Source organism: Schistocerca gregaria, chromosome 7 (genome assembly GCF_023897955.1).
Source record: "Schistocerca gregaria isolate iqSchGreg1 chromosome 7, iqSchGreg1.2, whole genome shotgun sequence".
NCBI classification, from domain to species: Eukaryota; Metazoa; Arthropoda; class Insecta; order Orthoptera; family Acrididae; genus Schistocerca; species Schistocerca gregaria.
The window spans coordinates 479,673,293-479,690,026 of record NC_064926.1 but is presented as its reverse complement, the minus strand read 5'-3'; the positions used below and the strand labels follow the sequence as shown (position 1 = coordinate 479,690,026).

General features: G+C 45.2%; 1 protein-coding gene across 1 annotated transcript in view; it reads right to left on the bottom strand.

Moving 5' to 3' along the window:
- Nucleotides 1-16,734, bottom strand: part of LOC126282257 (uncharacterized) — a 1,335,550-nt gene that overhangs the window by 215,487 nt on the left and 1,103,329 nt on the right. The window lies entirely within an intron of this gene.

The window sequence follows — 16,734 nt, the reverse complement described above, 5'->3', positions numbered from 1 at the left end:
TCCTGTGTTTCACAACCGCCACATTCCCCTGATTTGGTCCCTGCGGACTTCTGTTTTCTAAACTGAAACTTTCACTGAAATGGAAGCGACTTGACTCGACTGAAGACATCCAGGCGAACATGGAGAGCGTCCTTAACACACTTCAGGAAAAAAATTTCCAGGTATGTTTCCAAAAGTGGGAAACCGTTGGAGTCGGTGTTTTCAGTCAGAATGGAACTATTTTGAAGGAGATGCATCACAGTAGCCTGTAAGTACCGCCATTGTACAATTACAAGCCCATTCTTAAAACTTTCCAGTCTCACCTTGTACATGTATTATATGTTCCAGAACTTATCATGAAAACATTGCTTGCCGTTCCCAAGATGACAACATCCAGTTAATTATGACTGGCCACTGATGGGACTTCACACTGGTCTACACCTACCACATCGTTGTTGGGGAGACTGAGAGTCCTCCAACAGCATTGTGTGTTGCAGTGCTTATCACACCAACATTGTCACAACTGCTGGGTGAGAGGGCCACCCAGTGCCTTGTACCTGGTTATCAAGGCAAGCACTTCCGGGTGCCAAAGACCTATCCGTCCGATGGGTCCTGGATCAGCCGACTGGATGATCTCTAACAGCATGGTACATCCCAATGGGTCATCGCAGGTCATCGTCATTTTCTGTGGTGGGATCGAGCACACTCTAACATAGTGTGGGGACACACCCTCACTATGGCTTTGCCTGCCCACTGCCAAACAATAGCCTGCAAGACTTCAGCCGAATTGCTTGTGTAGCGTGGTTGGCAACCAGTTAGCTGACCCAACAACTGGTGTCAGTAGAATTGCTTTATGTCACTGGCCTGAGACGTCAGCCAAGGTTGATAAGGAGACACAGAACTATAAATCTGAAGAGTAAATATTGCCATGCTAATCATGTTTTATTAGCGCTGAAAGTTGCCTGTACAAGTTCCACAACATCATCCTTATAACTGTAGAGGAGTCTCCACACTGCGCCCCTGGAATCTGGCACCAGAAGTGGTTCTCCAGCGACATCAGTACGACAATGATGTCCTGGAGCGATTGGTGAACCAGGAGTGGACGTCATAGTGTCATCCAGAGCCTTCTGACACCTGGGATGGCGTCCCCTTATCTATAACTGCACTGTAGTGAGTCCACTCAGGACTTTGCTACTGGGCTTTTTATTTTGTTGTTTCTTTATAGTCCGAATTGGGCATGGAGACTGGCATACAACATGGAAAGTGACTTTTTTTAAACCTGAGGGATCTGTAGATCTGCCGCAATTTAGAGTAAATTGTAGGGAACCTTATTTTGTGCCCATAAGATGTGACAGCTGTATTTTTACTGGACATTGTGTACCATGCAGTGGAATGGCACCAATAGCTTGCACCGCTCGCAGAGCAAAATAGGGGAAGGTATTAAAATTTTTCTTTAGTTCACGCTATCACAGCCACAGGCAACACCAGACAAGGTGATGACATAGCTATGCAGCAGAAACAATCAAAACTGTGAGTCGGTTGCGTATACAAGCATATATTGCTATGTTGGCACCAATCGCCAGGCACAAGTTACACTCTCAGCAAAACGTGTATCGCGAGAGAGAAAGAGAGAGAGAGAGAGATTCGTTAGCTCTTGTTATGGGAAGAAACGGGACTACCTCAGAAGCAATAACACATTTCAGAGACTTGACAGTGCAATTAAGAGCTTGTAACAAATGGTTAAACAAACACAGCCGAACGAGGGCTGCTGACACCTAGTGAAAGTAGTGGGCCACATTTCGTCATAATGAACAGAGCTTCAAGTCATTCCTTGCACCATATCTATGAATACTGCTGTTCTCCAGCTCTGAATTCAGTCGGTCATTAGGACTGATTGTGTTTGTACCGAAGCACTCGATTCAATGATTGTTTTGTTTCAAAAATGGCTCTGAGCACTATGGGACTTAACATCTGAAGTCATCAGTCCCCTAGAACTTAGAACTACTTAAACCTAACTAACCTAAGGACATCACACACATCCACGCCTGAGGCAGGATTCGAACCTGCGACCTTAGCGATCGAGCGGTTCCAAACTGAAGCGCCTAGAACCGCACGGCCACACCAGCCGGGGATTGTTTTGGTGTAGTGACATCCATGTATTAGATGTTTCAGCATTTCTCGTGAACATGTAGCTTACCACTATTGCGATGACAAAATCCAAGTTACCAGATCCTGCCACTCGTGGGATTTCGCATTGGCCACCACCTACCATATCGTTGATGGAGAGACTGAGGGTCTTCCAATACCATTATATCTCGAGGTGCTTACTGCACTAATACCATCATCGCTGCTGGATGCGATGGACATTTGGTGTGTCTCTTCCTAATCATTGCTGCAGCCACTTCTGGATGCTCAGGGCCTACCTGTCTGCTGGGGCCACGATCAGGCGGGTACACGACTTCTAGCAGTTTGGTACATCCCAGGCCATCATGGGTCAACGTAATTTTCTGGAGTGGGATTGAAGACGCCCTGACACAGTGTTGGGTACAAGCTCACGCTATGGCTTTGCTTACAGACCGTCAGACAGTAGCTTGCAAGACTTCGACCTAATTGCGGGCATAGCAGTTTTGGCGATCTGTCAGCCAAGGTGGCGACAGGAGACCGTAGAATTTCACTATGCCAGTGGCACAAGGGAGGTCAGCCGAGGCTAAAGAGAATTCACAGAACAGTTAATGTGAATGAATAGATCGTAACTTGCTAATCATGGTTTCTCATCACGAAAGATGCCTTTGCAGGTTCCATAACAACATCATGAGAATGCAGAGGTGTTTCGGCATGGCACCCCTCCAGTTAGTTTATACAGTTACTTTGCACGTACACCTCAAATTTTCAGACGAATGGTTTTAGTACGATATGATTATATTAACTGCACCTCCGTGGAAAGTGAGAGCACTTACTGTATCAGTGCAAAATGTTTTGCTCAAAATTAACTGATCCTTTGTTATGCTTCAATATAAAATTTTTTAACAAGTGACCAGATCACTTCAGATGACCTTTTTAGCAGTGAGGTAGGAAGTACTCTCAATTTTACATCAAGGGTCAGGCTTCCTGTGCAATTTTTTTTATCGTCACTTAATTCTTTGGAAGATATACTAAAGTGATGTATTAAGGATTGATGTAAACAAATTATTATTCAATACACGGCTATTGAATCGCAAACTTTTATCATTTTTTATATGTTCTCGGATGGGCCAGTTAAGGACGACATGCCAATTTCAGTTCCTTATTCTTTATTGTATTCTTTTCTTCCAATACTGTTTCGTCTGTTCACTTTGTTTTTAATTCCTGTCTTTTGACAATTTCGCACAATTTTTTTGACTCTCCTGTCGTTGGAACCTTTCATAATGAGTACTTTTTCTTTATAAAAACTTCTGTAACAGTTGTTTCCTCAGCTCTTACATTTTCTTTCTAAATTATTTTTTACTTCTTGGATTGAACTTGTTGACTTCTGATCTCACAAAGATATGAAGATCTTTTTCATTAATCTACTGCCCTGCATTTGATATAAACGTCTAAAAAATACCAGCCTTCTTTGTCTCGTTACTTCTGACATATTTTCTAAGTTTCAATGAATTTCATCACCACTACAAAAATTCTAATCTTTCGTAGTTTCTCGTAGGCCTAACATTTTCCTAATGATTCACATTTCTAGTATGTCTAATTGGTGTAAATTAGAGTTTAAAACTATACATTCACTTGCATTTACAGGGAGGTCATGATCGGTCTGAGGAGCTTGTAAGAGTGTTACAGGGCAGGTTGTGCTTAGAAATAATCGTTAAAAAAAACTGCGCTTTTTCCGACTGATTTGGCACTGACGTGAATCAATCAAGTTGTGATGCGTGCTAGTCCAAGCAGTCCCACGCGCCAAAGTGCGGTAATGCACAGATATCTGTGGATCCGTGAGTTACTACTTACTGAAATACTCATTACCACTTAAAATGTTCCTTTTTCGGAAGTGAGAAATTTAAGCTACAAATTGCAATTATGGAAATGTCTTCATCACACAATTCTTTATTAAATGTTACGCGTTTCGAAAAATCATCGCGAGATGTAATCTGTGAGAAAATGTACAGAAATTATTAAAAATAAGTAACAAGTATAGTGCATGATCATGACAAACAAATATGCACAATTGTTTCGTTACTTTCATGTACGAGGGGCATTCGACACCTAATGCAGCACATTTTTTTCTGAGCCAACTGCGGTTGAAAAAAAAAACACGGAATATGTTGTGGGACACAGTGGAATATTCTCTCTTCAGTCCCTATAGCGTCATGGAGTCCCGATAGGTGGTAGCGCTATAACGTAGCCGTCATAATGGCGTGTGTAACGAGAGGTGCTTTCGAAGCGGAGAGCTGACGTTGATTTCCTTTTGGCAGAAAAAGTAGGACATCGCAGACATACACAGGAGCTTGCAGAATGTCTAGGGAAGCCTGGCACCGAACAAAAGCACGGTGAGTCGTTGGGCGAGGTGTCTGTCATCACCGCAACAAGGTCGCGCAAACCTGTCCGATCTCCAGCGTGCCGGCCGGCCGCACACACCTGTGACTCGTGAAATGTTGGAACGTGAGGACACCCTCGTTCGAGGTGTTAAGCGTTCGCACTGCGATGCGACAGCGCACACAACACGGACGTGACTGACACCGCTCACGTTACCAAATTCATTCGTGATGTGGCCGTCTCTACGGTTCGCTTTGTCGACTAGTACACTCGTTCGTCTTTGTAGGAACTAAATCCTGCAGCTACTGTGCAAGTTCCTGTAAGGTGTAATGGTCCCTCTTCTACAACAGTGGTTAACTCCGCCGTGGACACATCACTGAAGACCGAGAACTGCTTTACAAGGTAGTGCTGCCGACATGGCTGCGGAAGGCAGTTGTCTGATACGAAACGTAAGCAGGCTACGAATTCGTGCACCGGATGCATTGCTTTTTAAAGGCCTCGTACCGCCCGTGGAATATACTGTGCGTATCCTACCACTGTGTCCTTGTCTTAAAATACCACTACCGTGTGTATGATTCTGACCATGCATAAATACCAGGTCCTTTTGCGAAGTTCAGTAAACGCTAGTTGATAACAATACAATGCAAACACGAGAGTTTCAAAATACTTTTAAAGTGGCGTTCACAGATCACAGTACGACCATGAAACTGCACTCAAGTGCCACCAAAGGTTATTTTTGTAATTGGTCGAGGTATTGGCAACTCATTTCAATTGACATCTTTCGAATTGTGACTGAGATACTCTTCCGCTGTCACTGTGTTTGTATCCCATCTTACTCAGGCTGGAACTGGTAGCACGACGCCTCATCCATCGCTGTTATGATCGCAGAAAATGAGAACCTTGGTCACGCGAGTTAAAGAAGTCTCCAGTAATTTTCATCTGGGTTGCCTTTTGTTCGTTTGTGCGCGGATTTACATAAAACGTCTTCATCTGCATCTACATCTACATCTACATGATGCCTTCGCAATTCACAATTAAGTGCCTGGAAGAGATTTCAGCTGCTCCTCTACCGTTCCACTCTCGAACAGCGCGCGGGAAAAAGGAACACTTAAATCTTTCCGTGCGAGCTGTGATATCTCTTGTTTTATTATGATGATCATTCCCCCCTATGTATGTGGGCGCCGAGAAACTGAAGAGAAAGTAGGTGATCGAAATTTCAAGAGAATATCCTGCCGCAACGGAAAACGTCTTTACTTTCACGACTGCCTCTCCAACTCGCGTATCATATCCGTGGCCACCTCTCCCCCTATTTCGCGATTATACAGAACGAGCTGCCCTTCTTTGAATTTTTTCTATACCCTCTGTCAGTTGCATCTGATGTGGATCCCAGACCACACAGCAATACTCCAGAAGTGTGCGAACAAGCGTAGTGTAAGCAGTCTCTTTAGTAGTCGTTTTACATTTTCTAAGTGCTCTGGCAATAAAACGCACTCTCTGATTTGCTTTCTCCACAACATTATCTGTGTGTTCATTTCAATTTAAGTCACTCGGAATTGTAATCTCCAAGTATTTAGTTGAATTTACAGCCATTATATTTGTGTGATTTATTCTGTAACCGAAATTTAGAGGATTCATTTTAGTACTCATATGAATCACTTCAGATTTCTCATTATTCGGAGTCAATTGCTACTTTTTGCACCATACGGATATCTTGTCTAAATCGTTTTGCAATTTGTTTTGATCATCTGATGACTTTACAAGACGGTAAATTATAGCATCATCTAAGAGCGGTGTTCAGATTACTCCTAAATCGGTTATGTAGATTAGGAACAGCAGAGGGTCTAGAGCACTTCCGTGGGGAACGCCAGATATTACTTCTGTGTTAGTCGATGACATTTGTAACACCTCCGTTTTTATACCGACCTGATCTGATCGAATAGCAGCCCAATATCTATTATTAACATGACCGTGAACCTAATGGGTCTGGTAATCGGAACTGACTGCTACGGAAGTTGTTGCTTTCCAGTTCGTCCTGTTCAATACTATAACACTGAATGTATGGTAATAAGGAACACCAACACAGTTTTACTGATTACGAACTTACATTCTTCTCAAAACACAAAAACGACACAACCACTGCCTTCGTCATACATATCTAATTTCGGCTAATCTCAGCACAGGCTTTCTTCATTTGCCATTATCGCCACACGCTAATCCATCACTGCATCCAACACTGCAATCGAAGGTTAGGCCGACACGGTAGACGCGAACTAAATATCGGCACTAGTAACGTCACTGAACCCGTTTATAAAGGTACTTCATCACTTTCCCGGTATTTATTTATTATTTGGTGGTCTAACAATGGCGATGGTGGCACCCTTCTCGGTTAAAAACCCTGTATTCCAATAATGGCCTCCACACACACACACACACACACACACACACACACACACACACACACACACACCATTCCCGACAACCACTCTGGCGCATCTCGACTCTCGCTCTCGCAACATGTCACAATCGATTGTTCGCCCTATCGACCTGTGCCGAGTGCAAAATTATAGTAAGGGCCTACGGACCCCTTACACATTCCGTCAGTTATTAGGAACTGTACCCTTTCGGACAAGAAATCACGAATCTAGTCGCACAATTAACACGACAGTAAAGAGGCACGCAATTTGATTGGATGTCGCTTGTGAAGAACGGTGTCCAAAGCCTTATGGAAATCTAAAAATATGGAATTAATTTGACGTCCCATGTCGGCAGCATTCTTTACTCCGTGAGAATGAAAATCTAGTGTGCTTCACAAGAACGGTATTTCCTGAATTCCTGTTGGCGCCTTTCCGTGGCTTGACAAGGTAGTCCACATTTCGTATTGTGGAGTGGAGCGAAAGCGGGCAGCTATTATCGTGATTACTACAGATGAAAAATGGAACATTTTACATTCGGTATAACACGAATGAAAAGCAAGCGGAAACCTACTTAGATGCCGCTACTTCAATAGTTACTAGATGCGCCTTTGTCTTTGACTGCACATCCTTTGCTTGATTGATGTACACTGCATAGAGATCATTATTGCTTGGGAGCAGTTGATCGGATCGGACAGCAGGGCACGACACAGATAAGAAGGAGTAGCCCTGTGGAGGAAGGTCTGTAAGGTCCCGGCCGTGCGACGCGCGTGTCGCCTAACGGACGCGGCACGCACATAAATTTGGACGCGCCGAAGGAGTCGGCTCGTATTTCACGGCTTATTCCCGGCCATTACCGCCGGCCGCCGGCAGCGCAGCGTCGGGTTTCGGCGGCGGCGTGGCGTTGTATGTAAATGCAACAAGTGTCGGCGGGTGTCGATGCGGCGGCGATAGCGGGCTGCGGCGCCGCCGGCAGACTCCTAAACACCCGCAACAGGTGGCCGCGCCTCCGGCAACAGGCTGCACCGAGAAGGGAACACTCAGCTGCAGCGTCAACAGTCGGTAGAAACCTGCCGATTTCCCGCAGTACTCCGTGATACACAGTGAAGAGCCAAGGAAACAGGTACAGCTACCTATTATCGTGTAGGGCCTTCATCAGAACGCACAAGTGGCGCAACACGACGTGGCACGGACACCACTAATATCTGAAGTAGTGCCAGAGGGTACTGACACCACGAATCCTGCAAGGCTGTCCGGAAATCCGTAATACGAAGGGGTGGAGATCTCTTCTGAACACCACGTTGCAAAGCATCCCAGATATGCTGAATAAAATTAATGGGGAGGATGGTAGGCAGCGAAAGTGATAAACTCAGATTGTTCCTGGAGCCACTCTGTAGAAATTCTGGACCTGTGGGGCGTCGCATTGTCCTGCTGGAATTGCCCAAGTCCGTCGGAATGCAGAATGAACAAGAATGGATGCAAGTGGTCAGACAGAATGCATACGTACGTGTCACTTGTCAGAGTCGTATCTACGCGTATCAGGGATCCCATGTCTCTCCAACTGCACACGCCCTACACAATTATAGAGTCTCCACCAGTTTGAACAGTCCCCTGCTGATATGATGGATTCATGAAGTTATCTCCATCCACGTACACGTCCATACGTTCGATACAATTTGAAACAGTTCAATTCCGACGTTGATGGGCCCAGGCGAGGCGTAAAGCTGTGTGTCGTGCGGTCATCAAGGGTACAAGAGTGGGCCTTCGGCTCCGAAAGCCCACCTCGTTGATGTTTTGTTGAATGGTTCGTACGCTGACACTTGTTGATAAGGCCAGCACTGAAATCTGCAGCAATTTGCGGAAGGGTTGCACTTTTGTTACGTCGAAAGACTTTCTTCAGTCGTCGTTGGTCCTGTTCTTGCAGAATCTTATACAGCAGAATGATAAATAATACTGAAGCTATTTTAGATGACGAGCAATATGGATTGGGGAGAAGTAAAGGCGCAAGAGATGCAATTATGACGCCGCTTGATAATGTAGGCAAGACTTCACAAATTGAAGACACTTTCATAGAAAAAGCGTTCGACAACTGAGGGTAATAAAGAGGGAGCAATAAGAATAGAAGACATCTCCGTACTGTAAAATCATTTTTATTCGGTTTTAGCCGTTTGCGTCGGGTATCTCCTTAGTAACAGTTTGCTGGGGAGTCTGGTGATACGCCTGGATGCTGATGAACATTGAAGACAAATTTCGCTGCGGATGCAGGCTAGGAAGGCGCCGTATGTCACAGTGCGGCGGCGAGGGTCCGCTGAAACCTGCGGGCGTCAGTCCGGTTGTGAACCCGAGACTCGCGCTATGAATCACTGCAGACAGCCGGCACGAAGAACGACGCTTGCGGTCGTTGCGCGGTGTGTCTGGTATGTTCCCGCTTTCCGCGCTCTTCTGGACTGCGTCTCCCTCAGGACAAGACCGGTCGGCTACCACTGTGCGTACCTCCTCTTGCTTTAATAGGGAGGGGGGGGGGGAGGTAGACGTCCCGGCCACAGCCAGCATATATACAGCACGACCCCGTTTGGCCGAGAACAGAAGAGGGTATCTTGCTATCTGTACCAGTGTTTCATCGCAAGAGTTTGATTTATTTGGTAACCAATTTCAATTATTAATTATAAAAAAATGGTTCAAATGGCTCTACGTACTATAGGACTTAACATCTGATGTCATCAGTCCCCTAGAACTTAGAACTACCTGGAGGTTTGCTGATGATATTTTAATTTTGTCAGGTATAGTAAAGGACTTGAGAGAGCAGTTGAACGGAATGGACAGCGTCTTGAAAGGAATATATAATATGAACAACAACAAAAGCAAAACGAGGGTAATGGAAAGTAGTAGAACTGAATCAGGTGATGCTGATGGAATTGGGTTAAGAAATGAGACACTTGAAGTAGTAGATGAGTTTTGCTATTTGGTCAGCAAAATAGCTGATGGTGGTCGAAGTACAGATGATATAAAATATATACTGGCAATAGCGAGAAAAGCGTTTCTGAAGAACAGAAATTGGTTGACATCGAACATGGATTTAAGTGTTGGTAAGTGTTTCCTGAAAGCATGTCTATGGATTGTGGCCATGTATGGAATTGAAACATGGACGATGAGCTGTTTAGACAAGAAGAGGACAGAAACTTTTGAAATGTGGAGCTACAGAAGAATGCTGAAGGTTAGATGGGTAGATCTCGCCACTAATGGGAAGCTACTGAACAGAATTGGGGAGACAAGAAATTCGTGGCGCAACCTGACTAGACGAAGGAATCGGTTAGTAGGACACGTTCTGAGGCATCAAGGGATCACCAGTTTAGTGATGGAGGGAAGCGTGGAGGGTAACAAGCGTAGACGGAGACCAAGAGATGAATACACTAAGCAGACACAGAAGGATGCATGTTGCAGAAGATTAAGAGGCTTGCACAGATAAGAGTAGCATGGAGAGCTGCATCAAACCAGCGTTTTGGACTGAAGACCATAACAACAGCAAACACACACACACACACACACACACACACACACACACACACACACAAATATCGTCGTATTCTAACCTCTGTCTAGATACAATCAAACCAATTGGGTGCAGACGTGCCTTCTAATTCACTACTGCTCGTCCGTGTCCCACCTTGTCAATTCTATAGAAATAACTAGGATTTGGACCATGTCCCGTAAAAAAAAATTGTTTTAATTAATTGCTGGAAACAAGTTTTGCACAACCTCATGACCCGTGTACCTCTTTTTCATCCTAACTGTTATATGTAGCTATCTTTTCAATGGAACTAAAGTAAAGTACAGTCACTGTGTCTCTAATCGTGAACGGCACAATATGGGTTGCGTATGCTGCTCAGTGAGTCGGCGTGGATCGTTTCGAGCTTGTCACTTTGCTTCAAGAAGAGTTGTAACTATGGGAAGCTGCAGCCGCATTGACGCACATCACGTCGACAACATTCAAGCATCCAACCACTACAGTGAGACTCCAATAATTGAAGACCTGACTCGTTGTGCTCGCCTGTTCTCAACAACAGCAACCGATGACCGATACCCAAGAATTATGGCTTGTGGGTTTCTACTGACATGAACACCTTCGAGTGTGCTTTGTGCGCATGTGGAACCTTGCACTGCGCCGTCGAAGGAATTCTGCACACACGTGGATGACCTCTGGGGCGCCACCGCCAGTGTGGCACGCTTGAGAAGCAATTTGTACGCTTGAGAAGCAACGTGCCCACCATATTGTGGGCAACATATCGGGAAATATGGAATCGTGTTACCATGCAGAAGGTGGAGCGACGGTGCCGCTAAGGCATCATATCGAGCGCCGTAGTTTGAACTTCCCGCCGCGGCCGGCACTCTGAAGAGTACGCCGCCGGTGATCAGCGGTTGTCCGCCAGTGGCGACAGAGGGCGGTGGGTGACGCGAGGCAGTTCGGCGTTCGGCGAGGAGTAGTGGACTGGGAAGGAATGAACGGGTCTTGCAGAAGGCGTGGGGCGAACGGACGACGTGTGCGGACATTGGCTGCGGCGGTCCTGCTTGTGGGTATGTGACCGGTGCTAGTCGGTACAGAGGACAGGGCAGAATGACTTTAGAGTTAGTCCGAGTGAAAAGTGTCATTTGCTGTAGACAGTGTTCTGCTCGCTTGGAGTGAAATATTCTGTCTGCTCTAAGCTCTTTGCCTTGGATAATAAATTTCTAACTACGTCTGCACACTTCGTTCTCGGCGCCAAGGGTTTTGTGAACTCGGTGTACAGTGATGAACTTGTCTGTTGCGGTAGTTCAAGTGATCTGAACTTGTAGGGCTTTCTCGTCGCTGGTGTTGCTCGGTACCTCTGCTTATACACTACTGGCCATTAAAATTGCAACACCAAGAAGAAATGCACATGATAAACGGGTATTCATTGGAAAAATATATTATACTAGAACTGACATGTGACCACATTTTCACGCAACTTGGCTCCATAGATCCTGAGAAATCAGTACTCAGAACAACCACCTCTGGCCGTAATAACGGCCTTGATACGCGTGAGCATTGCGTCAAACAGAGCTTGGATGAAGTCTACAGGTACAGCTGCCCATGCAGCTTCAACACGATACCACAGTTCATCAAGAGTAGTGACTGGCGTATTGTGACGAGCCAGTTGCTCCGCCAACATTGAACAGACGTTTTCAGTTGGTGAGAGATCTGGAGAAAGTGCTGGCCAGGGCAGCAGTCGAACATGTTCTGTATCCAGAAAGGCCCGTACAGGACCTGCAACATGCGGTCGTGCATTATCCTGCCGAAATGTAGAGTTTCGCAGGGATCGAATGAAGGGTGGAGCCACGGGACGTAACACATCTGAAATGTAACGTACACTGTTCAAAGTGCCGTCAATGCGAGCAAGAGGTGACCGAGACGTGTAATCAATGGTCCCCCATACCGTCACTCAGGGGGATACGTCAGTATGGCGATGACGAATACACGCTTCCAGTGTGCGTTCACCGCGATGTCGCCAAACACGGATGCGACCATCATGATACTGTAAACAGAACCTGGATTCATCCGAAAATTCTTTTGCCATTCGTGCACCAAGGTTTGTCGTTGAGTACACCATCGCAGGCGCTCCTGTCTGTGATGCAGCGTCAAGGGTAGCCGCAGTCATGGTCTCCGAGCTGATAGTCCGTGCTGCTGCAAACGTCGTCGAACTGTTCGTGCAGGTGGTTGTTGTCTTGCAAACGTCCCCATCTGTTGATTCAGGGATCGAGACGTGGCTGCACGATCCGTTACCGCCGTGCGGATAAGATGGCTGTCGTCTCGACTGCTAGTGATACGAGGCCGTTAGGATTCAGCACTGCGTTCCGTATTACCCTCCTGAACCCACCGATTCCACATTCTGCTAACAGTCATTGGATCTCAACCAACGCGAACAGCAATATCGCCATACGATAAACCGCAATCGCTATAGGCTAAAATCCGACCTTTATCAAAGTCGGAAACGTGATGGTACGCATTTCCCCTCCTTACACGAGGCATCACAACAACGTTTCACCAGGCAACACCGGTCAACTGCTGTTTGTGTATGAGAAACCGGTTGGAAACTTTCCTCATGTCAGCACGTTGTCGGTGTCGCTACCGGCGCCAACCTTGTGTGAATGCTCTAAAAAGCTAATCAATTGCATATCTGAGCATCTTCTTCCTGTCGGTTAAATTTCGCGTCTTTAGCACGTCATCTTCGTGGTGTAGCAATTTAAAGGCCAGTAGTGTATATCCACGGAAAAAGGAAACTTGCATTTCACTGAAAATAAAAGTGAAGCCTCTACAATACTTGTCAGTTGTGCCGAAGCAGTGGTTTGATGGATGGAAATTGTCCAGAAATATATTAAATGGTTACGTTGTTATTCTGAGCTTTCTAGTTAAGTTATCGAGCTGTTGTTGTGTTTTTTGTGTCAGTCACTGAATACTTATAGTTGTTCATCTCTTGGTGTGTGGTACATAAGAAGTTATGCATATACATGTCTCTGTGTCCCTGATGGTATGCTGAAGTTAAACACGTTAACCTGCGTTACTACTATTGGAGAATTTTCCCGTGGAGAGGTCTGATCAAGGAAATTGTTATTTTGCGTGCTCCTAGCACTTAACTTGGCTTGGGCGTCTAGGGATTTATTTGATGTGTTTGTTGATCGGCCAATCAGCGGTTAGCTGTAATTAGAAACATTGGCTCAGGTCGCGGCATTGGCGACAGATGAAATTCGGAGAAAATCACTATTGTTGGCTTGTCATTTGTAACCCGTTTTTCCTACTAATTTTGGTAATGGCCCAAGAGTTGAACATCTGCAGTATCGAATGTGTATTTGTAACGACGTTTTTTTTTTTTGGGGGGGGGGCATTAATAGCCATTTGTAATGGACTTCGGAAATATGTGTAAAGTTGATTTGTCAAGAAAGGTTGAAATTGTTATATGGAAAGCTATTGGGTACCAAATAGTACAGTACAGGGCTTGAATTGTGACTGTGTGACATTATTGTAACATTCTTGCAACTGATGCCTGATGTTGCTAAATTCTAGGGCCTTTTGCTTTGCAAGAAGGGAAAAAATTGACTGATATTTATTTGCTGTCCTGGATGTTCATTCATATTATGTATTTTATTTATTATTTTGAAATTGCTGCCACAATCCCGGATTTGATGTTAGTACTAGCGTATTCTCCTCTCAACCCAGCACCACCCACTGGAACCGTCTCGTTGCTACAGTTACCCAGGAGCACATTCAACACATGTGCAAAGATGGACAGACTGCACATGTGCAAAGATGGAGAGACTGCGTTATTTTGCACGTCGTGTTGTCTTCATTTCGCAAGCGAAATTATCTCTTTGTTTCATTCCCTGCTCCTGTTGAACTTTCTTTTTTTTTTTTTTTTTTTTTTGGAAATTTGCGGTAAGGTATTATGGGACCAAACTGATCCCTTTGAGTCTAGGCTCTTACACAGATGGCGCAAATTTTTTATTGAGCAAAGCGCTCTATGTATCCAAAATGATTCAGAAAAGAGGTCTTAGAAACACCAGAAGACTGTCTTGTTACTAATTTCGGTCTTAAATCATCTTCGACAAGTCTTATCACCATATGATGGGCCTGTTATACGTTGACATCGAAAGAACGGACAATAAATAGCAGTTCATTGCATAAAGCATCTGTTACTGTCACATGAGCAAGTTATGAATGCCTATTCCATAGCGTAAAAGTGGGTCTAGGCGGTTTTCTGGAAGTTACTCAGAGCATTTATTTGTGCTACACTGGTCATAATGGCGCACTTACACATGGAAACGACATATCCAGCATGTCTGTGTGTGCAATATCGTGTCTTACACAGAGCTCTATATGTGCTCCATGACATCTTGAGACACATTTCAAGACATACGCTTCGAAAGGCTTTCACGACAATGTTGTCCATTTCTTCATTAGCCTTGATACACATGGTACTTGATCCAGCGGGTAAAGTCGCAGCGACGGACGTCTGGGACTCTGAACGGGTTATGCTATTTGATGTCGTACCTCACGGTGCAACGCTCAACTCTGAAGTATAATGTGGCACCATCAGGAGAGTGAAGAAACGACTTCAGCATGTTCGTCGTCACGAAAGTGCAAACGAACTTCTCCATGACAAGGCAAGGCCTCGCACAAGTCTGCGCACCCGAGAGAAACTCAGAAAACTTCGTTGGACTGTTGTTCCTCATCCTCTCTAAAGCCCGGATCTCGTAGCTTCAGACTTCTATCTGTTTGGCCCAATGAAGGATGAACCCCTCCGGAAACAGTACATGGATGATTGAGAGGTTCTTGATGCAGCAATACGTTGGCTCCGACATCGACTGCTAGAGTGGAACAATGCGGGTATACAGGCCGTCGCAGTAAGGTGGCGTAAGGTTACCGCACTGAACGCTGATTATGTTGAGAAACAGGTTTTGTACCCAAAAGAGTCTGGATAGTATGGTGTGTTAGAATCCTGAATAAAACCAACTATATTTCAGAAAAAAAGTTTTGCATTACTTATTGAAAGCCGCTCGTATTTTCGATAATGATGAAAGCTGAAGTAATGAATTAAAATTTGTGCCAAGGATGGGACTTGAACCCAGGTCCACTGCTTACGAGGCAGATGTGCTGACCTCTACACCTCTGTCATACTGTGTCTATCACAGATGCTCGACCCTAGTCTCCTGCCCTCCTTAACACAAACTTTCATTTACGCCTTCAGTCCATTTTCCCCTTATTAAATCAACAGTACTGCAAAGGTTCTGCGATACTGGAATAGCACCACAGCTTCATATATAATGGGAAAACAAAGCTGGGGTGCTATTCCAATATCGGAAAACCTCTGCAGTACTGAAGATTTAAGAAGGGGAAAATGGGCTGAAGACGTGAATTGAAGATTGTGTTAGGGAGGGCGTTGGGCTAGGGTAGGCCATGCATCTGTGATAGCCACAGTATGACAGAGGTGTAGTGGTTAGCACATCTGCCTGTTAAGCAGTGGATTTGGGTTCAACTCCCAGCCATGGCACGATTCATTACTTCAGTTTCTATCCTTATCGAAGATAAAGTTGAGACATGTATGTATCCAGGAAAATGTAGTTTTCTCATTTCTTGAGTACAGTGGTGTCCGAAATTAAAGCAACAAACCCCTATTTCCCCTTCATGTGTCTAATTCACGATATTATCATATAAAATGTCAACGAGAAGTCCCTACGATCTTTTTCTGCACAGAAGATGGCATCCCAGTCAACAGGCAACTATGCCGATAATGACGTCGGGGCACCTATGAAACGAGGTAGTGTTTACCAGGTAACCCCACATCAACAATCTCTATGTACACAGTCACAGATTGTGCGGTATGGCACATAAGAGATGCCTACCAGACACTCTGCGGCGGAGGGCCATAGAAATAAAGGAAGCAGGACTGTCGCACACTGATTTGGCCCGCCGACTTAATGAGAAACGTTCTGTTGTTTCCTGGAAGTGGCGACGGTTTACAGAGGCGGAAACGGTATGCTGAAGACGAGGGCAGGTCTGATCCTGTGTGATTTGAGACATATTGGCTGTAAGGGCACGACATTATTGCCTTAGTACTGCACGTCAGTTGGCACCTGAGCTCGAGGCATCCACTGAACGTGTTGTATCGAGGCAAACGGTGTGCAGAAGGTTTCGGCAGAGCGGCCTTTATTGTGAGAGACATGCTGTATGTCTACCTCTGTCTTCACAGAAGGTAACATCTAGAGTGGAAATGCCATCTGGACGGTCGAACAGTGGGCCAATGTTGTTTTCACAGATTAGTCCCAGTTTAATCTG